The sequence below is a fragment of the Bubalus kerabau genome, chromosome 22 (genome assembly GCF_029407905.1).
Source record: "Bubalus kerabau isolate K-KA32 ecotype Philippines breed swamp buffalo chromosome 22, PCC_UOA_SB_1v2, whole genome shotgun sequence".
Taxonomy (NCBI): Eukaryota; Metazoa; Chordata; class Mammalia; order Artiodactyla; family Bovidae; genus Bubalus; species Bubalus kerabau.
In genome coordinates this window covers 30,234,505-30,260,344 of record NC_073645.1, presented here as the reverse complement: position 1 = coordinate 30,260,344, position 25,840 = coordinate 30,234,505, and the positions used below count along the sequence as shown (strand labels likewise).

Sequence of the window (25,840 nt, the reverse complement as noted above, 5' to 3'; positions counted from 1 at the left end):
GTAATTGAGACCCTACAGTGAATGGATTTTAGCAGGAGCACAGCAGGCATCATCTAGACAGAGTATCTGGGTGCTTTCCCAGCCTGCTGAACCCCAGTAACTGCGGTGTTGGGGAGCAATGAGCTTTTGTGTCAGTGTCCCCGAACATCACTGAGCGCCCTACTGGGGAAGTGACCTTTTAGACAGAGACCTGGTATGTCCCTTGCTGGCTTTGAATAGTAGTGTAGATAGAGAGTACTTAAGAGACCAGGGTTGAGGGTCAGATCTGCAAGTGGCTATTGGAGCGATTATTTAAACTCCCCCAGTCTTGCCTTTTTTATTGTTTTTTTTTCTTTTTTTTTAAATTTTATTTTATTTTTAAACTTTACATAACTGTATTAGTTTTGCCAAATATCAAAATGAATCCGCCACAGGTATACATGTGTTCCCCATCCTGAACCCTCCTCCCTCCTCCCTCCCCATTCCATCCCTCTGGGTCGTCCCAGTGCACCAGCCCCAAGCATCCAGTATCGTGCATCGAACCTGGTATTATACTTGATCTCTAGAGTTGATCCAAATAACACATGCACTTTTATTTTTCTCTCTTTATGCAGTATTAAGTGTCTTCTCACTCTCTGTAAATGTCCATATGTATATGTGTCTTTCTCCGCACACACACGCACACACACATACATACATACACACACACCATACACAGAGGGAGAGAGCAAGAGTGCCAGCAAGAGAAAGAAAGGGAGGGAAATTTGTGTTACAGAGATTAAATGAAATAGTGCAGGTTAAATGAACTAAATCACTACAGTGTCTAGCATGTAGCAAGTGTTTAATGCGTGTTGTTAGTATGTTAGATGTTCTAAGGCAACTGCATGGGTTAGGTGGGTAAAACCTCGTTTAATTATTGATTTGAAAATTAAAAAAAAAAAATTCTAGGGACTGTCACTGAGAGAATTTGGCTTGCCAGTTATTACAGCTCCAAACTCACTCCTCTGTAGTTAGTTAGCTTTGAGAAGCTGCAGCTGGGCCTTCCTTAACAGCCTTCCTATTTCCTCAGGGTTCCATGTTAGGCTCTGCCCATAAAGGATGCTAGAGAAAACCTACTAGGTTGGATGGGAAAGTAAAGACTCTTCTTTGCTTGCTTCTTTTGGGCCCCCTGTCTTCCAGTTTCTGTGAACATTATCCAATTAAAGAGCAAAGCTTCATCACCTGGGCAGCAGGAACACTTTCCTGTAGCGGCAGTTGAATCTGGTTTGTAGTCTTTCCAACTCAGAGAATCAAGTTCTTCATGTCCCTCAGTGATACCACGTCAAGGCTATGGTTTTTCCAGTGGTCATGTATGGATGTAAGAGTTGGACTATAAAGAAAGCTGAGTGCCGAAGAATTGATGCTTCTGAACTGTGGTATTGGAGAAGACTCTTGAGAGTCCCTTGGACTGCAAAGAGATCCAACCAGTCCATCCTAAAGGAGATCAGTCCTGGGTGTTCATTGGAAGGGCTGATGCTGAAGCTGCAACTCCAATACTTTGGCCACCTCATGTGAAGAGTTGACTCATTGGAAAAGACCCTGATGCTGGGAGGGATTGGGGGCAGGAGGAGAAGGAGACGACAGAGGATGAGATGGCTGGATGGCATCACCAACTCGATGAACATGGGTTTGGGTAGACTCTGGGAGTTGGTGATGGACAGGCAGGCATGGCATGTTGCAGTTCATGGGGTCGCAAAGAGTTGGACACGACTGAACGACTGAACTGAACTGAACAGTGATACCACAAGAGCCAAGAGCACCTCCCCATAACAGGTCTGTTTCTAAGCTTTGATAATTCCAACCTCTTTGCACCTTCCTCTCAGCTTTCTATGATTATTACCTCTGTGATACCTTTTAGTTCTCTTGTGACACCTTCAGTTACCTAGTTAACAATTTTATGCCTAGCTAACAGTTCTTCATTTTAAACTCCCTCTGTCATAAATGCTGTGGTTTCTGCCTGGTGAGTGGCCTGAGTGATATGTGTGTTAGGACCCGTCTCTGTTAATAATGCCAAAGTTAATTCTAGTTGGCTAAATGCTAATTGGGTAATGACTTGCAAAGTATAGTTCTTAGATCCAAGGAAGAGGATTAATGTGGAGGAACAATTTTTCTGGGGCTATTTATGGTACCCTTTGCCGTTGTTGTTTAGTTGCCAAGTCGTGTCTCACTTTTTTTTTTTTTTCCCCCTCACTTTTTGCCGCCCCATGGACTGTAGCTCACCAGGCTCCTCTGTCCAGTGGATTTCCTAGGCAAGAATACTGGAATGGGTAGCCATTTCCATCTCCGGGGGATCTTCCTGATCCAAGGATTGAACCTGCCTCTTCTGCATTGGCAGGCAGCTTCCTTACCGCTGAACCACCAGGGTCAGTTAATGCTTCTTAAAAAAATTATCGCATGTATCGTGTGAACCTTAATTGTAGAGGATGTTCTCTTCCACACAGCAAGTTCCACAGAGGTGACATGACTGGCCCTAAGGCAGATGTCCCTGAGTAAGTTCGTTGTTTGCTTCCGTATAATCTCTTACATTTGTGTGCAAAAGTTGAGTTCATGGAAACTTTTTGAAGGAGAGGTTTGTCTTTTTAGTAGTTTGGAGCCTTGGCCCATAAAATAGAGAAAGAAATGGTAACCCGCCCACGTATTTGTGCCTGAAGAATCCCATGGATAGAGGAGCTGGGTGGGCTATGGTCCGTAGGGTCACAAAGATTTGGGCACAACTGAAGCAACTTAGAGTGCGTGCATCAGACATAAAAACTTGAGACACTTGCAGTTGGGTTATTTGAGATGAGGACAAAAAAAAAAAAAAAAGAAACTCAAAAGTTATTTTGGGAGTGAACATAAAATAAGTACATAAAAATCTCTCAGGATATGTCCTGCCCTGGAGGTTGCTGTTAGGGTAAGTAATTCCTCTTGCCTGCCAAGGTCCATGCTGCCTCTTTTGGCAGCATGGTTCTGAGCCTGATGGGTTGTGATTCTGACTCTTACTGGTCATTCCAGAGTGCGTGACCTTGAACTGGATAAAGCCAAAGCAAGTGTTTATATTTTGCTTCTTTACATTTTTGGTGTTAATGCTTAGTAAATGCTGAGTGAAAACTTGCCTGTCACTTGACTAAGGTATATTCTCTTGAAATGATCATTGGGAGATTTATATCACTCTCTTTTATAGCACTTATATTCAGAGGATAAATATGTATTTTTAAATAAAATATAAACATATATTCAAATATAAACATATATATGAATTAGGTTGGACAGGGAGGCCTGGCGTGCTGCGATTCATGGGGTCGCAAAGAGTCGGACATGACTGAGTGACTGAACTGAATACTCAGTTATATAATCATGAAATAACTAAGAATGATCATTTTTGTTTTGAGAATTTTCCAACAATCCATACAGTTATACAAATCAGGTATTATTTTTCTGTATTACTCATACCCTATTAGAGTTGGTAAAGTAGATTGAAAGAAAAAGGCATTTTTAAAATGGGAAAACTAAATTATTTGTCTTTCTTGAACTTTGACTTTGCAGCTACTGGTTCTGAACACAGTAGGAAGCCTAGTAAAAGATGCTTTAAATGGAGGATAAGTGCTCAAAATGGAGGTTTTAAATTCTGCAATTCTGCTCTGTTATTTTTCATTAATTCTTATTCTCTCAGAGTGAGGAAAGAGGCAGTTAGTGACACTGTACAATGGTGCAGTCACTGTGGAAAAGTTCAGCAGTTCCTCAAAATTTAAACTTACTTACCATATGACCCAGCAATTCCATTTGTAGGTATAGACCCAAAAGAATTTAAAACATATATTCACACACAAACAATTGTACATGAATGTTCATAACAGCATTATACCTATTAGCCAAAATATGGAAACAGCCAATAAGTGTCAAGAAGTGAAGTCACTCAGTCGTGTCTAGCTCTTTGCGACCCCGTGGACTGTAGCCTACCAGGTTCCTCCACCCATGGGATTTTCCAGGCAAGAATACTGGAGTGGGTTGCCATTTCCTTCTCCAGGGGAACTTCCTGACCCAGGGATCGAACCCAGGTCTCTTGCATTGTAGGCAGACGCTTTACCATCTGAGCCACAAGAGATTCCCTAAGATTAGCTTCCCTAATCTTAGAAAGCGATTTCTCCAAGCTAGGAAGGGGAGAAGGATTCCAGTTACCAAAAGCTAGGCAGTCCTTGCCTTGTTTCCCAGCAGTGTTTTTGCAATACTGGCAAAGATTTTCAGAGGGAAAGAGAGAGGGGGTCTTAAGAGGGCAAAGCCGTGCTGTTCCAAGCTTGCCATGGAGACAGCAGAGAGTTTGCTTTTCTTCTTTTTTTCCTTCCTTTTTCTCTGTTGACAGTTTTGTGGAATAGGGACTTAGAACCACCAAGGTCATCATCCATGTTATCACAGCCAATGCTTATGATAGTGCTCTTAATGTGCCAGATATGTTCTAAGCACATTACACATATTGCTTTAATTCTCACACCTATATGAAGTAGATACTCTTTATTATTTCTATTTTATTAATGAGGAAAATGAGTGAGGATCACAGAATTAGAGTGAGTTGTCCAAGGTAACACAGTGAATGACTGAATGAACGGGATTCCAGTTGCTTTTAAGGTTACATGCCTTTCTTATTGATAAGTTACATCTTGTATAAAAGAAGGAATCTAGTATTTCCTTAAAAAGAAAAAAAAAAGACAATTGTTTTTATCAACCAAATTTCACACTTGCTCTGCCTAAATGCCTGAAACACAGCATTTCATAAATCTTATTAATATAACAATATGAATACAAAAATTATACTAAGATGTCTTGAAATACCAAACTAGTTGATATCCCATTCCCAGAAGGGACAAGTCTAGGAGGCCAGTATGACCTTCTCCCAGACTACTGGGCAAGGATTAGAAGATGGTAATCCGGATGGGTATTCAGAGACTAGCCAACATGTTGCCTGGGAAAAAAATTTGAACCAACCATCCACTTTTCTCCATAGGATTTGCATCTGTACCCACTTAGTAGTAGAAGACAAGGCAGGGTACATTTATAGAACAGATTAGTTCATGAATGACAGAACCAGGGAATGACTTCAGACTCCCACGGGTAAAAGCCCTGCCGTGGTCTCATCTCCAGAATGATTTTCAGTTTCAGCCTGGCCCCAAAGAAATCATGCTGCCCTATCAACTCTGTGTAGTTTTACCATAATTCCACATGCCTTACCCATTTCAACATTCTTAGATTGTTTGAGTTTCTCAGCCTAGCAGAGAAGTGTGTATCTAATGTAGTGTTCAACCATTTCTGTATTAACCCCACATTTGAAGTATGAAGGTTGGTTAATTAAGCAAGATTATGTTATAGGCGGCCCCCTTATAGCCAGTAACAGGATTTTTCATATCCCAGTAGTAACAAATCAACATCTGTCATTTCTCTGTTTCATTCACTTATATGGTTGGAAATACACTATTTATTCTCCCTTCTTTTCTTTCTTAGTATTTAACAGAGACCTGTTTTGGGTTTCTTCTTAGAAACATTGCAGCAGTGTTGAAAAAATAATAATCAAAATGATTAAATTATAACACAGTAGTCATTTGAATCATATGATGTAGGAGTCCAGGCTTAATCATCATTAACTAAATGACTTTTGATCCTTGAACTTCATTTCTGTCTAGCCTTGGGTCTCCAGCGCCTAGGGCGATAGATTCATTTGTGGAGCCTTGTAGCAGATGGCTGACTTGCCACTTTCAGATAGCTATTATCTTTGAAAAGGAAGACTGAAGATGCTAAGTAATATTTACAGGCCTCCTTATGGTTTGCATAACACATTCTCACTTCAGTCAAAACCATTTTTATTTGGTAAAACGACTGCAGGATAATGAACATGGTAGCAACTCACAGAGTAGTTTTCTGCCTGAAGGAATTTGAGGTTCTTTGGAACACAGGGTCCAAAAACAACTCCACAGTGAAATGTAGGAGCTATTTTATGGCTAAATGACAACAGAAAATACTTGTGACGCTTGGAACCCCAGGGTGGACAGATGCCCTCTCAGTTTCAGACAAAATGAGAAAAGGAGTCATCTAGGTTGATTTGATGCAAACTTAAGACTTGGAGAAAAATCATTAAAGTATTAATAACCATTAAAATTTCCACTTTTCTTCAAAGAAGTGTTTCCCTAGGGACTGATAACTTCCTTTTTGAAGGTTGAGAAATATGTTTTTTTTAATAATAAGAAGATGGTAAGTTGTCCTAGCATCAAACAAGTTGGATTTGAATCCCATCTCGGCAATTTATTAGGCTTGGGAGCTTAAAAATTTAGGGAAATTTATGAAATGAGGGAAATAATAGTACTCACATTTAGAGTTTCTGTCGCGATTAAGTAAGATTATGTATGAGAATATTCAGTATGGTATTGAAAGCCTGCAGCACTCACTAAATGTTAATGCTGATCTGTTTTATCACTGTCTTTTGCCACATTCTCATGACTGAGTCAAAACATACTAGTTACATGTGCTGAATCCCCTTAGGATTTGTGGTATTGGTAGGAGGAGAAAATGCTCACTCAAATACAGTTATTTCTGAGATTTCAAAAGAAAGTGGTGTCGCCTTTTTTTGAGTTCCATACTCTGCTTTGACACTGTTTAGGAGGTGTCCTTATTCCGGAAACCTGAGACTCAACTATCTCCTATTAAGTGGGAATCACAGTGAATGACATTTCCTGGTTATCCTGAAGATGAATGGAGATGGATGGAAGCTATTTGCAAAAATAGCACTACAGAAATGCCATTTCCTTTCATCTGTACCAGTACCAGTAGGGGTTTATAATAAAGTCTGTGGATCGAGTTTCCAGAGATGATGTAATTACACAAAAATACAGCAGTACGTCAACATCCACAAGAGGAAAGCACTGTCTGCTGAGAGATGGGTAGGATCAGAAAGGTGGATCCCACTTCTAGATATATTGTTGATAAGCACATCTTCACAGAGAGTCAGTATGAATGAAATTCCAGCATATGAAGTGCAAATCAGTGTTCAGCAAGCTGTTTACATAAACTAGAGTTCAGGATGAGGCAGGCTAGAGGGAAAGCTTCAGAGAGGAGTCACTGTACTGGCTATGACTTCTTGCCCTAAGTTCTGTTTCCTTGGGAACAGCTGGTAAATGAGCCAGAGTGGATCTGCTGCTCCTCACTCTTTCTCTTCTTCAGGTAGAAAATTCATAATTTTGCACAACAAGCTATTGAAGACATAGAATTAATCAAGCCATATGTGTTGATTGGGGGTTGGGTAGACAGGAAAGGACAGATAAATTTAACCCTTTCAGTTCAGGGCTTCCCTGATAGCTCAGCTAGTAAAGAATCCACCTGCAATGCAGGAGACCTGGGTTTGATCCCTGGGTTGGGAAGATCCCCTGCAGAAGGGAATGGCTACCCACTCCAGTATTCTGGCCTAGAGAATTCCATGGACTTTATAGTCCGTGGGGTTGCAAAGAGTCAGACATGACTGAGCAATTTTCACTTTTCAGTTCAGAGTTTAGAATCCTAAGATGGTGGGCCCAGTTGCTGGTACCTTATTTAATCTTTTCTATTCTTAACCAAGATAATTGTTTAAATGTTAAAATAGAAATGAGTTGAACTTCTTGGGAAAGCTGCAAGTAGCTGCCTAAAACAATTTTAAATATTTGTGAACAAAAACTACTAATTAGTGGAGGGAGTGAGGATGGAGTGGGGTGGTCGTGAACAGTTGCTTAATGTCATTCAACTCAGTGAGTTTTAGCAAGTATTGAACTACTGTACATTTTCAGCTTTTTTTTTTTATTGTTCTGCCTATTCTTCATTTATTTGAAGTATTTTAAAATTCATCCTGATATCATTGTGACTGAAGAGTTACATCATGAACTTGGACAAGTACCCAGTGAGTTTCCATTTTTAATTGGGAATGAGGGAACTGAAAAAAAAAAAGACAGTTGCAAATTCATTCAAGTGTTTCACTGTGGTGTGAGAAAGTTTAGGCTTTATCAAAATCTAAGCATACATACTTTCATATGTACATAAATGTGAGAACACACACACATTTTATCCAACTTTCTAGTGTCTAGCAGTTATTTCTTTGGTTCAAGGAAAGATCATCTGCTTCGACTATCTGATTTTTTGGTTTTATGGAAGCATATTTATTCCTGTATAGTTTGAAACAAGCAGTATGGAATTTTTCCCTTTGCAAAAAGAATTGTTTTGAAAAAAAGAAAAACAATAAAAATCAAAAACAAAACATTTCACTGAACCACAGTAAAACTCTAATGTCAAAACCCATACTTATCACTGACTTCACATTTCAAGATGCTGTATCTCTGACCTTGTTAAATTTGTAAAATCTAGAAGTGGGATCCACCTTTCTGATCCTACCCATCTCTCAGCAGACAGTGCTTGTTAAACTGGAAAGAAAAGAGGTATTAACATAGGAGAGAGGAAGTGATAAAAGCATGACATGAATCCAGATGATTTGCAGATTCATTCCCGTGTACCCATGGAGTGGTCTTATTTCCTTTGGTGGCAGTCTCTCTAGGGTATTGGAACACCTAATGTCTATTTTCTTGACCCTGAAATTTAGACCTCATGTCTCAGCGAGGCTGTATTTTTCTGAGCTATGACAGGTAGGTTAGCAATAGTTTTAGCTCCCTATGACTTTTTAATCTTAAATCTCCTTATGTTTTCATGAGTATTTGAATTAAAAAAAAGTGCCTTTAGTTAGTTGTAATTAGAACCTAAATGTGCCCCACCCCAAATTAATTTCAACTATCTAACTCATCGGTAATACTATGGATGAAATAATAGAAAATGATACTATGGAGATATTAATAAATTTAAACATGTTAATATTAATAAAAATATAGTGAAGATGAAAGGAATAAGATGATTGTTTCCTTCAGCTTGAGAAATTAAATTCAGTATTCATTGCTTTTATGAATATTATTATTATGAATATAAACTCTTTAAAGGAAATAAAACTGTATTTAAATTTTTTTTTTAATTATATATATGTAGCCTGCAAACTGTGTGGTTTTGGAAAAATTATTTAGCTTCTTTGGGCCTCAGTTTCCTCATTGGTAGATGAGGAAGTGGGGGCTACTGATGCTATTTTAGAGGGTTGCTGTGTTCATTCACTGATATAAGAAAATGTTAAATACATTTAACAATGTTTGATACAGAGGAAAAATGTAATAATGTTTAGCTACTAATTTTATTACCCATTCATATCAGTTTTTAATATTTGTTTCTCATTTATTATTCACTTAACCTTATTCTGTTAATGTTTCTCTAGTTTAATATAATCAGTATGCAATTTTTAATGATTCATTCATGCACTTGTTATGCCCTACTTATTTCCAAAATAACTTTAGATATTTTACATTATATGATACAGATAAAATGAAGCCATAGGTTATATGAGTGAAATAAAACAACTGAATTATTAAAAGGATGAAGAATAATTATATCAGAACCTAGATTTGGACAGCTATTACATTGGAACCCTGAATTTTGCTCTGAACTGCCCACACAAAGACAAAAAGGAAAAAGTGAATTATGGAACTTTCACTGTCTTATGAAGGGAAATATGTTGGTTTTCTCAGCATAGTTATTTCTCTTATATTGCAGTCTAAATGGAATGTATTGCATTGGCTTTTATGTAAGGGATGTTGAAAAACCTAATAGGTGTCTTTGTTACCAATTTTTCTACTGAAAAGATCATGACTGGTCTTAAAACCATATTCTTTTGATTTTTATAAGGTGGAAATAAGGATTTTTGATTAGATATGTAGAATTTTGCTATGATATCAAAGTGATATTTGCTTGGGAATTTTTTTACTCAAGTTGTTTCTCATGTGCTAAGCATCCATTATGGATGCATTTGCGAGCGCATTATTTTTTCTTTAATTTTTGATTATTTATCTGAATCCATTCTTTTACAATATAGATTATAGTTGCTAAGAATTGAGATTCATAGGAATTCTTGTTGAGTACCATTAGATTCCTTGGTAGAGACTCTGAATTGCTTTCTTTTTTTTCAAGTTTCAAACCTTTTATTTTGTATTGGGATATAGCCAATTAACAATATGATGGTAGTTTCAGGAGAACAGTGATGGGACTCAGCCAAACATATAAATGTATCTATTCTCTCCCAAACCACCCTCCCATCCAGGCAGGCACATAACACTGAGTTCCATGTGCTGTGGGGGGAATGAGTAGAGGGGCTTCTCTTGTGGCTCAAATGGTAAAGAATCTGCCTGCCATGCAGGGGACCCCAGTTCAATCCCTGGCTTGGGAAGATCCCCTGGAGGAGGAAATGGCAACCCACTCCAGTATTCTTGCTGGAGTTCCATGGACAGAAGAGTCTAGCAGGCCACAATCCATATGGGGTCACAAAGAGTTGGACAACACTAAGCAAATAACACGCGCGCGCACACACACACACACACACACCCTGTGTTCTATGCAGTAGGTCTTTGTTGGTTATCCATTCTGAATATAGCAGCACGTACATCTGTTGTCCAGTCATTCAGTCCTGTCTGACATTTTACGACCCCATGGACTGTACCACATCAGGCTTTCCTGTCATTCACCATCTCCCTGAGTTTGCTTAAACTCATGTCCATTGAGTTGGTGATACCATCCAACCATCTCATCCTCTATCACCCCCTACTCCTCCTGCCTTCAATTTTTATTAGCATCAGGGTCTTTTCCAGTCAGTCAGCTCTTCACATCAGGTGGCCAAAGTATTGGAGCTTCAGCTTCAGCATCAGTCCTTCCAGTGAATATTCAGGGTTAATCTCCTTTAGGATCTCCTTGCAGTCCAAGGGACTCTGAAGATTCTTCTCCAAAACCATAGTTCAAAAGTATCGATTCTTTGGCTCTCAGCCTGAAAGAAGCGGTCCAACTCTCACATTCGTACATGACTCTTGGGAAAACCATAGTTCTTACTATATGGACCTTTGTCGGCAAAGTAATGTCTCTGCTTTTTAATATGCTGTCTATGTTTGTCATTGCTTTTCCTCCAAGGAGCAAGTGTCTTTTAACTTGGTGGCTGCAGTCACTATCTGCAGTGATTTTGGAGCCAAAGAAAATTAAGTTTGCCACTGTTTCCATTGTTAACCCATCTATTTGCTATGAAGTGATGGGGCTGGATGCCATGATCTTAGTTTTCTGAATGTTGAGCTTTAAGTCAACTTTTTCACTCTCCTCTTTCACCTTCATCAAGAGGTTCTTTAGTTTCTTCTCGCTTTCTGCCATGAGGGTGGTGTCATCTGCATATATGAAGTTATTGATATTTCTCCGGCAATCTTGATTCTAACTTATGCTTCTTCCAGCCTAGCATTTCACATTTTGTACTTTGCATATAAGTTAAATAAGCAGGGTGACAATATACAGCCTTGACATACTCCTTTCCCTGTCCATTTTTAACCAGTCCATTGTTCCATGTCCAGTTCTAACTGTTGCTTCTTGACCTGCATACAGGTTTCTTAGAAGAGAAGTCAGGTGGTCTGGTATTCTCATCTCTTTAAGAATTCTCCACAGTTTGGTTTGATCCACACAGTCAAATTCTTTAGCATAATCAGTGAAGAAGAAGAATTTTTTTTTTTTTCTGGAATTCTCTTGCTTTTTCTATGATCCAACAAATGTTGACAATGTGATCTTTGGTTCCTCTGCCTTTTCTAAATCCAGCTTGCACATCTGGGAGTTCTCGGTCCATGTAATGTTGAAGCCTAGCTTGGACGATTTTGCCTAGCTAGCATGTGAAATGAGTGCAGTTGTGTGGTAGTTTTAACATTCTTTGGCATTGCTCTTTTTAGGATTGAGATAAAAACTGACCTTTTCCAGTCCTGTGTACTTTGCTGAGTTTTCCAAATTTGCTGGCATATTGAGTGTAGCACTTTAATAGCATCATCTTTTAGGATTTGAAATAGCTCAGCTGGAGTTCTATCACCTCCACTAGCTTTGCTCATAGTGATGCTTTCCAAGGCCCACTTGGCTCACAGTCCAGGATGTCTGGCTCTAGGTGAGTGATCACACTATAGTAGTTCTCTGAGTTAAGATCTTTTTTGTATAGTTCTTATGTGTATTCTTGCCACCTCTTCTTAACATCTGCTTCTGTTAGGTCCATACCATTTCTGTCCTTTATTGTGTCAATTCTTTCGTGAAATGTTCCTTTGGTATCTCTGATTTTCTTTTTTTTTTTAAACTTAATTAATCAATTTATTTTACTTTACAATACTATATTGGTTTTGCCATACATTGACTTGAATCTGCCATGTGTGTACGTGCGTTCCCCATCCTGAACCCCCCTCCTATCTGCCCCCCCATACCATCCCTCTGGATCATCCCAGTGCACCAGCCCCAAGCACCCTGTATCATGTATCAAACCTGGACTGGCGATTTGTTTCACATATGATATTATACATGTTTGGATGCCATTCTCCCATATCATCCCACCCTTGCCCTCTCCCACAGAGTCCAAAAAACTGTTCAATACATCTGTGTCTCTTTTGCTGTCTCTCATACATGGTTATTGTTACCATCTTTCTAAATTCCATATATATGCATTAGTATACTGTATTGGTGTTTTTCTTTCTGGCTTACTTCACTCTGTATAATAGGCTCCAGTTTCATCCACCTCATTAGAACTGATTCAAATGTATTCTTTTTAATGGCTGAGTAATATTCCATTGTGTATATGTACCACAGCTTTCTTATCCATTCATCTGCTGATGGACATCTAGGTTGCTTCCATGTCCTGGCTATTATAAACAGTGCTGCGATGGACATCGGGGTACATGTGTCTCTTTCAATTCTGGTTTCCTCGGTGTGTATGCCCAGCAGTGGGATTGCTGGGTCATAAGGCAGTTCTATTTCCAGATTTTTAAGGAATCTCCACACTGTTCTCCATAGTGGCTGTACTAGTTTGCATTCCCACCAACAGTGTAAGAGGGTTCCCTTTTCTCCACACCCTCTCCAACATTTATTGCTTGCAGACTTGGATCACAGCCATTCTGACTGGCATGAAATGGTACCTCATTGTGATTTTGATTTGCATTTCTCTGATAATGAGTGATGTTGAGCATCTTTTCATGTGTTTGTTAGCCATCTGTATGTCTTCTTTGGAGAAATGTCTGTTTAGTTCTTTGGCCCATTTTTTGATTGGGTCTTTTATTTTTCTGGAATTGAGCTGCAGGAGTTGCTTGTATATTTTTTAGATTAATTCTTTGTCGGTTGCTTCATTTTCTATTATTTTCTCCTGTTCTGAAGGCTGTCTTTTCACCTTGCTTATAATTTCCTTTGTTGTGCAGAAGCCTTTAATTTTAATTAGGTCCCATTTGTTTTTTTTTTTAATTTTTATTTATTTATTTATTTATTTTTTAAATTTTATTTTATTTTTAAACTTTACAAAATTGTATTAGTTATGCCAAATATCATAATGAATCCGCCACAGGTATACATGTGTTCCCCATCCTGAACCCTCCTCCCTCCTCCCTCCCCATACCATCCCTCTGCATCGTCCCAGTGCACCAGCCCCAAGCATCCAGTATCGTGCATCAAACCTGGACTGGCAACTCGTTTCATACATGATATTTTACATGTTTCAATGCCATTCTCCCAAATCTTCCCACCCTCTCCCTCTCCCACAGAGTCCATAAGACTATTCTATACATCAGTGTCTCTTTTGCTGTCTCATACACAGGGTTATTGTTACCATCTTTCTAAAATCCATATATATGCATTAGTATACTGTATTGGTGTTTTTCCTTCTGGCTTACTTCACTCTGTATAATAGGCTCCAGTTTCATCCACCTCATTAGAACTGATTCAAATGTATTCTTTTTTAATGGCTGAGTAATACTCCATTGTGTATATGTACCACTGCTTTCTTATCCATTCATCTGCTGATGGACATCTAGGTTGCTTCCATGTCCTGGCTATTAAAAACAGTGCTGCGATGGACATTGGGGTACACGTGTCTCTTTCCCTTCTGGTTTCCTCAGTGTGTATGCCCAGTAATGGGATTGCTGGATCATAAGGCAGCTCTATTTCCAGTTTTCTAAGGAATCTCCACACTGTTCTCCATAGTGGCTGTACTAGTTTGTATTCCCACCAACAGTGTAAGAGGGTTCCCTTTTCTCCACACCCTCTCCAGCATTTATTACTTGTAGACTTTTGGATCACAGCCATTCTGACTGGCATGAAATGGTACCTCATAGTGGTTTTGATTTGCATTTCTCTGATAATGAGTGATGTTGAGCATCTTTTCATGTGTTTGTTAGCCATCTGTATGTCTTCTTTGGTGAAATGTCTATTTAATTCTTTGGCCCATTTTTTGATTGGGTCATTTATTTTTCTGGAGTTGAGCTATAGGAGTTACTTGTATATTTTTGAGATTAGTTGTTTGTCAGTTGCTTCATTTGCTATTATTTTCTCCTGTTCTGAAGGCTGTCTTTTCACCTTGCTAATAGTTTCCTTTGATGTGCAGAAGCTTTTAAGGTTAATTAGGTCCCATTTGTTTATTTTTGCTTTTATTTCCAATATTCTGGGAGGTGGGTCATAGAGGATCCTGCTGTGATGTGTGTCAGAGAGTGTTTTGCCTATGTTCTCCTCTAGGAGTTTTTTAGTTTCTGGTCTTAGGTTTAGATCTTTAATCCATTTTGAGTTTATTTTTGTGTATGGTGTTAGAAAGTATTCTAGTTTCATTCTTTTACAAGTTGGCTGACCAGTTTTCCTAGCACCACTTGTTAAAGAGATTGTCTTTAATCCATTGTATATTCTTGACTCCTTTGTCAAAGATGTCTTTCCCTGTCTGTTGTTTTCTTCTATTTCTTTGCATTTTTTACCTTGGAAGGCTGACTTTTATAAGTTCCCTGACTATTCCCCTCACAACCATAAGTTCTAAATTGGTTCATTTTTGTGTGTAATTTTCCTCCCCCCCCCCCCAAAAAAGTGTTTTTTCCTTTTCTTGACAAAACTCATCACTAGTATATTTCAGATATTTATCAGAACGGTTATTATTATTTTTTACTCATAGCTGTTTCTGGGAGGAATAGAGCTAGAAAATACATTTTCTTGAATTAACTTCAAAACAGAAGGTATATTTGAAACTGTGAGTACTTGAAAATTTTTAAGTCATTGATTTAGGTGCTGGTGATTAGATAAAATTAAAATATGAATTTTTAAAAACTCTTTGAAACATCTGGAGGAAAGGGAGGTAACCAAATATGATAGGAGGCAGTAAAGAGAAAGCAAAAATGAGTTGTATTCAATATTTTATTTTTCTCATGTAAAAAATATTGTTTAATTTAGAATGAACTTGTAAGCTGGGGGTGTGGTCACAGTCTCCACAAGGTAAAGGAAAAGGGTTGTCGGCAAAGGTATTGAATTGAGTGGCTCCCTTTCATGATCACTTTCCAGGTGATGATAGTGGTAAAGAATCTGCCTGCCAGTGCAGGAGATGCAGGAGTCATGGGTTCAATCCCTGGGTTGAAAAGATCCCCTGGAGTAGGAAATGGCAACCCATTCCAGCCTGGGAAATTCCATGGACAGAGAAGCCTGGTGGGCTATAAGTCCATGGGGCCACAGAGGATCGGACATGCTGAGCATAAGTGGTTTTGAACAAAATGGGCTTCTCAGGGGCTGAGGGCCTGTTGGAGAAATAAGGACAGAACAATGCTGTGTGAGCAGAAGGCAGAGTAGGTCTGGCAGGCTCCTTTTGCATGTTTGGGCAATACAAATTATAGCCAAGAAATTCACTTGTGTGTGTAAAATTACTTAATTTTAACCTCTTAAGAACCTTCCTCAATCCTTTTATCTCAGTTTTGCAGGTAAGATAAAAAAAAAAAAAAAAGGTTGGATAGATGATAAGTTATTGAGAAACAGATAAAAAGCCCTGAAGGTAGCAGGAGAACCCAGGCTTCCTGAGTGCTCACTGTCATTTCCACCACCCTCTGCATTGTAACACAGGGTCTTCAGTGTACATACATGATTGTGTGTCTGTGTATGTGTGTGTACAGTGTGATGTGGCAGGGGATTTGTTAACTAAGTACAGCCATGTGCTGTCACCTATAAGGAATCTGTGTATGAGGACAAGTGCTAAATTAAGATCATTGTATCTGTCAGAAACAGTCTTTGACCCTCATGATAATCAAATCCAATGCACTTTGGCATTCTGATGTACTTTGTAATTGAATTTTATTTCATTTGATAGACTGTCTACTGCTGGGTCTATGAGTAGATTATGAGGTTTTTTAATTTACTGTTTTTTGATATCCCCAAAACATGATGTAAAGTAGAATTTCTTCTGTCTGGGCTCGTGGAGCATAAGCCGGCTTGATGGCGGGAGGATGGGCCAGATGGACTTCTGAGGTCCCTTTCATTTTACAGAATTCATTATTGTCTCATCTCCTGTTGCTCCAAAGGTCCTTTCATAATAAAGCTCATAGGCAAAGCTCTAAACAGGCCCTCCCTTTATACAGCATCCCCTGAATTCTTTACAACAGCAGGACTGCAGGTCCTTGAATCTGACATCCACAGCATTTCTGCAATGTTTTCTTTCGTTGTCAGTTATGACCTCGCATGAAATCCAGGCTTCTTGTTTTACTGGGATTTTGAGCATCTCTTCTGTCATCTGAGCAGTTCCCAGGCGGCAGAGAGCCTTTGTCTCCAGAGATAATATGCCTTTAAACAGTGTGAAACATCACTAAGTAATTGCTTTTGTTTTAAGGTCCTTATCTTGGCATAGAAAACATTGAAAAATAAGATTGTGTGGGAAACTATAGCCACTTCATGTCACAGTTTCAGCGAAACTAGACTGTTTGCATTTGTCACTTTTGCTGAAAGAGTGTCTTTATAATGTGTGCGTGGGATTTGCTTTTGCCCTCATGGTAGGAGCCAGCTCTATGGAGTGAAGCCCCTTGTTCTGAGCTTATTGGCTGGCCTTCCTGTAACCCTAGGCTCCAATGAGAAAACAACAAAGACAGGTTTTATGTTCTGTGTTAGAGATGATTTAGATTATGAGAAGGAATTTTCATACAGACACTAGTCATAGGAAACATATTCAGATCAATGAAAACATAATGGCTTATGGGTTTCCTGTCACAAGATACATTTCAGGGAAGAGTTTTATTCTATGGAAAAAAACAAAACAAAAGCAAAAAACAGGGCACTACTATTAGCGATGTGCTTTTATAGTCAGTCATTTCCCTAGTTTTCTCTGAAAGGTTGAAAAATGGATATCAGATTCAGATTTTCAGTGCTTTCAGTTGTACTACTTGAAAATAAAATCTTAAACAGTTGGAATCATTAGCCATAACTCTGTAACTGATACCTTAATGATATTTAATAGTTGCAGCATTTGTGATTGCTAGCCTTTATTTTCTAGTTCCCATGTGCCGGACACAGTTCTACATATACTGATTCATCACTGTGTGTGGTCAGTAGAATTGTCAGTTCCATTTTTAACCCATAAGGATCCTGAAGCCTGGAGATGGTGAGCAGCTTACTTATTAGACCAAACAGATGAGCAAGAGGGCTGGGATTCAAGCTCAGACATTCTGAGTGGGGAGTCTCTGCTTCCTGAGACAGTACAGCATACAGCCTGGAGCACTTTCTGAATCACCAAAGAAAATTAGAGTTAAGGTAATTTTATTGTTCATAATTTATCACCTTCTATATTTTTTGAATGACAGTCTTTGCTGACTATGTAATAAAAAGCCTCTGTTAGCTAGAATATTAATTAGTCAGAAATACCTGTTTATCTGTCATGCTGGGTAAAAGTTGACTTTAGGTGTGTCAAATATCTTCGAAATAGGGCTGATAGATAGATTTCTGTTATAGGAAGGCTGTGAGTCCTGTTCTATAATAGCTGTGTTATAAGAGTCTGTTTTCTCTTTCTTTTATCAATAACAACAAAAATGTTCTGCATATCAATGAGTTTCTTTTCATTTAAAGTGCTGTACAATGAATGTCTGTGCCCACTCCCACCCCTCCCAGAACTGTGTGCTGAAAGCTAACCCCCAAGGTGATGGTGTCTTCAGGTGAGGCTTTGGGGGAGGTGATTAGGTCATGAGATTAGATCCCTCATCGATAGAGTTAATTGCCTTATGAAAGAGGCTTCAGAGAGCTCCTTGCTCCTCTGACGGTGTCCAGAAGACAGCTCACTAGAGCTAGGAAGCGAACAGAAGAATAAGTACTAATATATTGATTCCACTATGCTTCTATTTCCATGTATCATTTAAGAATGTAATTTTCAAGTGAACTGACTATAGCATTTGGAATCTCTAAGTTGAAAACAAGTCTTGTCTAAACTTTAATATTTTTCCTATGATTGCCCTTTGTTAAATGGTGGAATCTTTGAGTGAAATAAGATAGTGAAGATCAGTTCTATTGGACATTGTGAGACACTGGAATCAGAGAGGGAAGGAAGAAGAGAGGGAGGAAAAGAGTAAGAGACACGGCCACAGATAATGTGTAGAAACTCTATACCTGACTCTAGTTTAACATGAGAAAGAATTACCTTGTTCAGGTTCAGCGGTTGGATGCACTTGGGTCCTTGGAGGAGGTACAAATTGGGAAAGGTGAGCCTGTGATTTGGGGCTGTGACTCCCAAGAGGCAGAGACTGATAATGTTTTATAGGACAGACCTTTATCCCAGTTGATTCCTTTTTCTAACAGACTTGTTTATGGGGTTGTGTTTTTGTGTGTATAAGAAAGAATACATTTACTAGCTTTATAATAATCACTGGAAATTGATATTTGTGTTCAAGATACTCATTTTATGAGCAAACTTTTTTTTTCCGGGGGAAGTGTCTGTTCCATAAAGTGATTATGCCCTGATTACTTGAGAATAAACAATGTTGATTGTATCCTCTTCTTGTCTTTTGAGCTCTGATGGCGTGTTTTTCACTTCTCTGTGTGACCCAGTCACATTCTTTGAAGTTTAATGAAGACATTTAGAATACAGAGAGAGGTCAGTGATCAAGCTGAGAATTCAGGACCAGGGAGGTTGTATGCTAGAGCTGATATGGAAAGTTTCTGGGCATATGATGACAAGAAAACCACCAGGGCATGGTAAAAGAGGGATGGACAGAAAAGACATTCAGAAAATAAAAATAAACTCAACTAAAAATGTTTCATTGTGAGCATATCAATTAACTGTGGCCTTAGTGATGTAAGCCTCCCCTGTATGACTCGGCTGTGGATATTCACTGGAAAACTATAGTAAGATCAGAGATAGAACCCCAGCTTTCTCTCTCTGCCCTGAAAGAAGTTTGGGCAAAGAAAGAATAAATTTCATCATTGCATCAGCCAATTGAATCAACTCATTTCCCTTATTCCTTGCCCTCTTGCCCTTTGCCACTAATAAATGTGTTGAATGAAAAAGAAAACACTATTCTGCTTCCTATAAATCTTTGAATTAGCTACAAATGGGTCTGTGTTGATGACATGAGAGATGGTTTTCTCCTGTACTCATCAGCCATCTCATTTTGCAAACTACAGTTTCTGTGCCACCAGGATGCATAGTACATTGTTCTGTTTCCCAATAATTGGCAGAGAACAATTGAAACTCAAAGAAAAGATCAGTGGCTGAGGAAGGCATTATGTCTGTGTCTCCCTGACTGATGGCCCATAGCGCTCCCATCCTGCCCTGCACAGTGGGGCAGTGGCCATGTTCCCTGCTTTCCCCATGCAGAAAGAGAGTGAGCAGAGGCTGGTAAGTAACTTGTTCTTCTAGGACATGGGGTGGTTTGTCATCTCAAGTCCTGGCCCATTGCTCAGCTCACTGAACCATACAAATACATCTCTTCATCGAGGCTTTTTATGATCTCCTTTCCTCTTCCTAAGCACATTTTTATATAATGGTTGATGGGATGTGTGTTGTGATTAAAGCCCCCCAGACGGGTGTACTCTGTACCAGACAATGTGTACAAGGAGCTAGTTCCACAACTTCTCACATTACTTTCTGCCAAATGTCATAAAGAAACTGCTGGTTTCCGAAATGAAATAGCTTTGTTTCCTCATGCTTAGAGCCTAGAATGTCCAAGGGGGTGTGTAAAGAAGGGTGATCTCTCAAAGTAATCCCTCACGGGTGACTTTAGCCTTCAGGAAGGAGAAGGTAGTTACCAACTGGCTCCAATAGCAACTCCTTTAAATGGATATTTCTCCTCGTTTCTGCCCTGATACAGCTCACACTGAAGCAACCTGTGTTCCGTGGCCATATCCTGATAATCTACACTATTGCTGAAGAAACCACGAGACAGCTCTAGGTGTTAATTAGAAATGTCTGGCTGTATTATTTTTCCTGTCTCCCATCACCCTGATGGGCTGCCCTTCCCTTTGAATCAAACTGCCATTGTGGCTGTCTGCTAGGAACTTAGTACACCACTGGTCCAGCGCTGTCGCCAGGCTGGGCCCTGCAGAGTGCCCTTACACAGCACTGTTATGCTCAGAGGAATAGTCCCTGCCCCCTGGTAAAGTGTAAAAATCTAAGATGAACTCTGTGCCCTAGAAACTAGCACAGCATTGTAAATTAGCTATGCTTCAATAATGAAAAAAAAAAAAAAAACAGGAATGTGTAAGCTGACAGCGACAAAAACTGTACAATGAATATTGCTTTGAACAAGGGTTTTCCTTATAAGTATATTGCTTGCAAGTTATAAAAATGTACCAGTCTAAATCATCTTCTTTGCAAGTAACACACAAAATATTTGGGTAAGTATGAAGCACTCTTCATCTCTTTTTCTGTCACTTTTTTTTTCTTTTGAACTTTTTATTTTGTATTGGGGTATAGCCGAATAACAACACTGTGATAGTTTCAGATGACCAGCTAAAGGACTCAGCCATACATATACATGCATTCATTCTCTCCCAAACCCACTCCTCTCTGGGCTGCCACATAACATGGAGCAGAGTTCCCTGTGCTATACAGTAGGTCCCTGTTGGTTTTCCATTTTAAATATAGCAGTGTGTACATGTCTGTCCCCAGCTCCCTAACTATCCCTTCCTCCTAGGAACCGTAAGTTCATTTTCTAAGTCTGTGAGTCTCTTTCTGTTTTGTAAGTTCATTTGTATTATTTCCTTTTACCTTCCACATATAAGAGATGCCATACAATATTTCTTCTCTGTCTGACTTACTTTACTCGGTATGATACTTTCTGAGTCCATCTATGTCGATGCAAATGACATTATTTCATTCTTTTTAATAGCTGAGTAATATTCCATTGTATATACGTATCACGTCTTCTTGATCCATTCCTCTGCTGATGGATATTTAGGTTGTGAAGCACTCTTCTTTTTTAAACCTGCCTGTAGAAATTGAACTCAGCACCTCTACTCTGTGTCGGTGTCTTTCCTTTATACCAGATCTCTGCTTCTCTTCTGCTCTCTGGCTTGATGTGAAAGGAGACTTGTGCTTGATTATTGTTTACAACACAGAAAGTAACAGGGACGAAAGAGTGGGTAGAAAAATAAACCAGAGGAGAACAGGAGGATGGTACTGTTTGCTCTTCACGGTTTTGTTAAGGCATCTTCTCTCCCCCTGAAGTCTTTTTCAGTTCCTTGATTCAAAATCGGTCCCTTTCTACTTGTGTGTTCTTACCGGATTTTATTTTCAGGTCCCCAGTGGTCCTCACTGCATCCTCCATTTGTTGGATCTGAAGTATCTGTGATTATGTCTGATCTCTGACTCAAGCAGACTCTGGAGAGTCCTAATAAGAATAACTAACACTTAATAGGCATGTATTAGTGACAGGGGCTCAAGAAATGTGATCTCAATGAATCTTGACCTAGTATGCCTTAGGAGCAGAGTCTACTATTCATTGTATTCTTATAGATAAAGAGATGCTAAATGATTTGCTCAAGTCGGAGAGGAAATTAGTGTCAAGACTGAGGCTGACAACCCAGAACCCACTGTGCTCTGTGCACAGCTGCTGCCCTGTGGTTTCTGCTTGGCTATCGATTAATGAATATCCAAGGGAGCAGAGTGCCCTGCACTTAGCCCGGCCACTTCACTCCCTGCTCCGGGCTGTCGTGTCAGTCTTTCAGTAAGGCTCTAAATGTGACATTCCCCTGGATACCTGTGACTCCCAGTTAAAATCTCCCCTTTTTGTGCTCAGTCCCTGCCAAACTTTCCTTCTTCTATCATTGAACGTGTGCTGATCCCTGTGGGCACTCCTGCCCTCTTCACCTGGTTCATTTCTTCTCTGCCTTCTGATCTCAACTGAAAGTTCCTCATATAATTTGCCAACAAAAACACCCAATTGCATGTTGTCACAGAACTTTTCTTTTACTAAAGTTGTTACAGTTAGAAGTCTTCGTTGTCTCAGGGCCCATGGCTGGTTTTGTTCATCACTGGATCCCCACAACTTATCACAGTGAAAATATCGAAGTTAAAAATATTCGGAAAACTAAGATCATGGCATCCAGTCCCATCACTTCATGGGAAATAGATGGGGAAACAGTGGAAACAGTGGCAGACTTTATTTTTGGGGGCTCCAAAATCACTGCAGATGGTGATTGCCGCCATGAAATTAAAAGACGCTTACTCCTTGAAAGAAAAGTTATGACCAACCTAGACAGCATCTTAAAAAGCAGAGACATTACTTTGCCAACAAAGTTCTGTCTAGTCAAGGCTATGGTTTTTCCAGTGGTCATGTATAGATGTGAAAGTTGGACTGTAAAGAAAGCTGAGTGCCGAAGAATTGTTGCTTTTGAACTGTGGTGTTGGAGAAGACTCTTGAGAGTCTCTTGGACTGCAAGGAGATCCAACCAGTCCATCCTAAAGGAAATCAGTCCTGAATATTCAATGGAAGGACTGATGCTGAAGCTGAAACTCCAATACTTTGGCCACCTGATGCGAAGAATTGACTCATTTGAAAAGACCCTGATGCTGGGAAAGATTGAAGGCAGGAGGAGAAGGGGACGACAGAGGATGAGGTGGTTGGATGGCATCACCGACTCAATGGACATGAGTTTGAGTGAACTCTGGGAGTTGGTGATGGACAGGGAGGCCTGGTGAGCTGCAGCCCATGGGGTCACAAAGAGTCTGAACTGAGCGACTGAGCTGAACTGAAGACTCTGTTACCTTTCCACTTGCGTCTTACCTGTTGTGAAGGTTTCTACTTCCTGTTTCTCCTTTTTTGCTCCACAACCTTCATCCTTCTCTAGCCAATTTTGTGGAGACATTTCAAAATACACATCACCCAAATCAGAGGTCTTCAGCACTTGATGACTATCAAAGTCACCTAGAGAGCTCTTAAAAATGTTATAGCTGCACCCACTCCTGTTCAGTTACATTGGAATCTGTTTGGACTGCATCCCTGGTATAGGTATTTTTTATCCCCTTAGAGGATTCTTAAGTGAGAACTACTAATTTGAATAGTAATTACGCACAATAGGGGCTCTGTAAAGACATGCTCTTTTCCACACAGGTATGTGGATCTCCTAAATACAGACAAGTGAAGTTCAGCAGAAGGTGAACTTGTATGATTGAAGGGACTCTTGCAAACTCCTCAGAGTGATGGGAAGAAACCAACTTTTTATGAGACACAAGGGCTTCTGCTTGCTTGTGTTTTTAATGAAACCTGTTTGACTTCTGAATCATTCGATTTGCCTGTTCTTTTGCCCTAGGCAGATTTTTGTAAGCATTTTCAGTGAACTCGGCATGAGGACTTTTATATAGCTAGCTATCTATCTATCTATCTATCTATCTATCTATCTATATATATATGTATATGTATATGTATATATGTTTCAAATAGTCTATTTAGCTCTTCAAAGTTGCAAACTAACCTTCCTTTCCAATTGGAGTGACTTTTTCAATTGACTGTGTCTTTCTGATTCAAAAAAAAAAAAGCACACAAATGATAAAGAATAAATATTCATATTTGATACACTGTGCAGTTCATATTTGACTACCTACTTAACCTTGGCCTGTCTGATTTAATTTACCAACAGCAAAATGTGACCTGTATTTTTATTTTTATTTATTTTTTTTAGCAATAGACTTTAAATACTTCGAGTGATGTTTTAAAACGTCTTCTAAAAGCTGTTCTTATTTCAACATAATAAATCATAGATATATAAACCCTGGAAGTATGCATTTTAAAACTTAAGTGGGGGGCACACATTGGAGAGACTAATGCATCAGGGCTCATAGAAATCACAATTAAAGATTTTAAATAGAATTTGGCTTGAGACAGGGTTTCATAAGCATTTGAGGGAATGATTGAGTGGCTTTTAAGTGAGGGAAAAGCAATGGGTTTTGCCTGTAGGCTTTTAATTTACACATAGAAAATGTATTCCCAAGTGAGATATGTTGTTACCTCATGATTTTGCCCCACCTCAAAAGTAGCTGAATTCCTGCTTTGTGCTGATTATGTCCTTAAAGTAATAATAAGCCACAGGGCTTCCAGTAAAAATGCAGAGAGAGGAGGGAGGAGAGTTCCTTTTTTGGTTATGAGTTTCTAGAGTTCAATGGGGCGAGGGGTGGGGGGAGTGTTTTCTGCAACTATTGATCTCAAGTCTTTTCCTATCACTAATATTCTAAAAGGACCGATTCTGCTAGGATACAATCCACAAAATTTGATGAAAAAAGTTCCCATTGTAGGATAGAAGTTGTCAAGTAGCCAAAAAAAAAAAAAAAAAGGAAAAGAAAAAAGAATTCATAGGGGACAAGTGAAAAGAAGGCATATGCATGGGAAACTAGGGAACAGATTTGGGATTTCTGTAATATTGTTGTTCTGAAGAGTGTCTGTGACTTTGGAGACTGGAAGTCAATTTATGTCTTTGCATTATCTTTGAAGGATGTGTGTTTTATATATATATATATATATATACACATATACACACACACATACACACACACACACACACACACACATTTATGGGCTTCCCAGGTGGCACAGTGGTAAAGATTCCCCTGCCAGTGCAGCAGATGCAGGAGATGTGGATTCAATCCCTGGGTCAGGAACATGCTCTGGAGAAGGAAATGGCAATCCACTCCAGGATTCTTGCCTGGGAAATCAGGCACAACTTAGCAACTAAGCATTGACAATAATGTGTGTGTGGGTGTATGTGTATTCATTTATACCTGCCACATACTTGGTGCCCGGTAAATCTTACAAGAATCTGAAGGTACAAAAATCTAAGACAACCATCCTGGCTTGCCTTGAATGGCTTTTAGTTTATATCTGTTACTGTGGGGTATTATTTACAGTGCCCATCTCAAAAACATCCTAGTAAATTGATAATATATATGGTCACTTTCCTTAGAAGCAATATGTCCAACCTCTTGGGCTTGATTCCCTAAGGTGCAATTGATTAGGCAAATCTTGAAATTTGAAAATGATCTTTGATTTGGGCTGAAACCTCATCCTCATGTCTGAAGTGGTCCCTAGATTCCCAGCACTGAGAAATGATAAATGAGTCTCTGTGTAACCAGCAGGCATCCTCAGAGGTGGGTGAGGACCCGAGATATTTAACAGCTCCATTAATGACCTGGAAGAGCTTGATAAGCAGCTTGCTAATGAAACCTGCAGATGACACTTAATTGTGTAGGTATTGGAAGTGACAATTGAAGCATGAATTAAAAAAAGGCTCCAAGCCCAGGCAGGAGCTGGAACACAAAAGTCCACTTAGGCTAACTTTGTGAAGTAGTTCTGCATCTCTGAGATTGTCAGCTCCTATGTAAACATTACATTAGTGATGCATCTGAAAATGCTTGGGATGAATATGCAACTCAGTATGAATTAGTTAATTCAGATTTTAAGAGCAGCATCGTAACACCAAAAGTCATTCTTTCTTCCACTATTTCAAG

The 25,840-nt window shown here is 39.2% G+C and overlaps 1 protein-coding gene and 1 long non-coding RNA gene across 3 annotated transcripts in view; both read left to right on the top strand.

The window, feature by feature from the left end:
* The window catches only part of SORCS1 (sortilin related VPS10 domain containing receptor 1), a 579,121-nt gene that overhangs the window by 92,425 nt on the left and 460,856 nt on the right, over nucleotides 1-25,840 (top strand). The gene's annotated exons all lie outside the window — the stretch shown is intronic.
* LOC129636963 (uncharacterized) lies at nucleotides 847-24,092 on the top strand. Its single transcript, XR_008707236.1, has 3 exons — nucleotides 847-1,791; nucleotides 2,234-2,381; nucleotides 23,454-24,092. It is a non-coding gene; the product is annotated as an uncharacterized LOC129636963 (long non-coding RNA).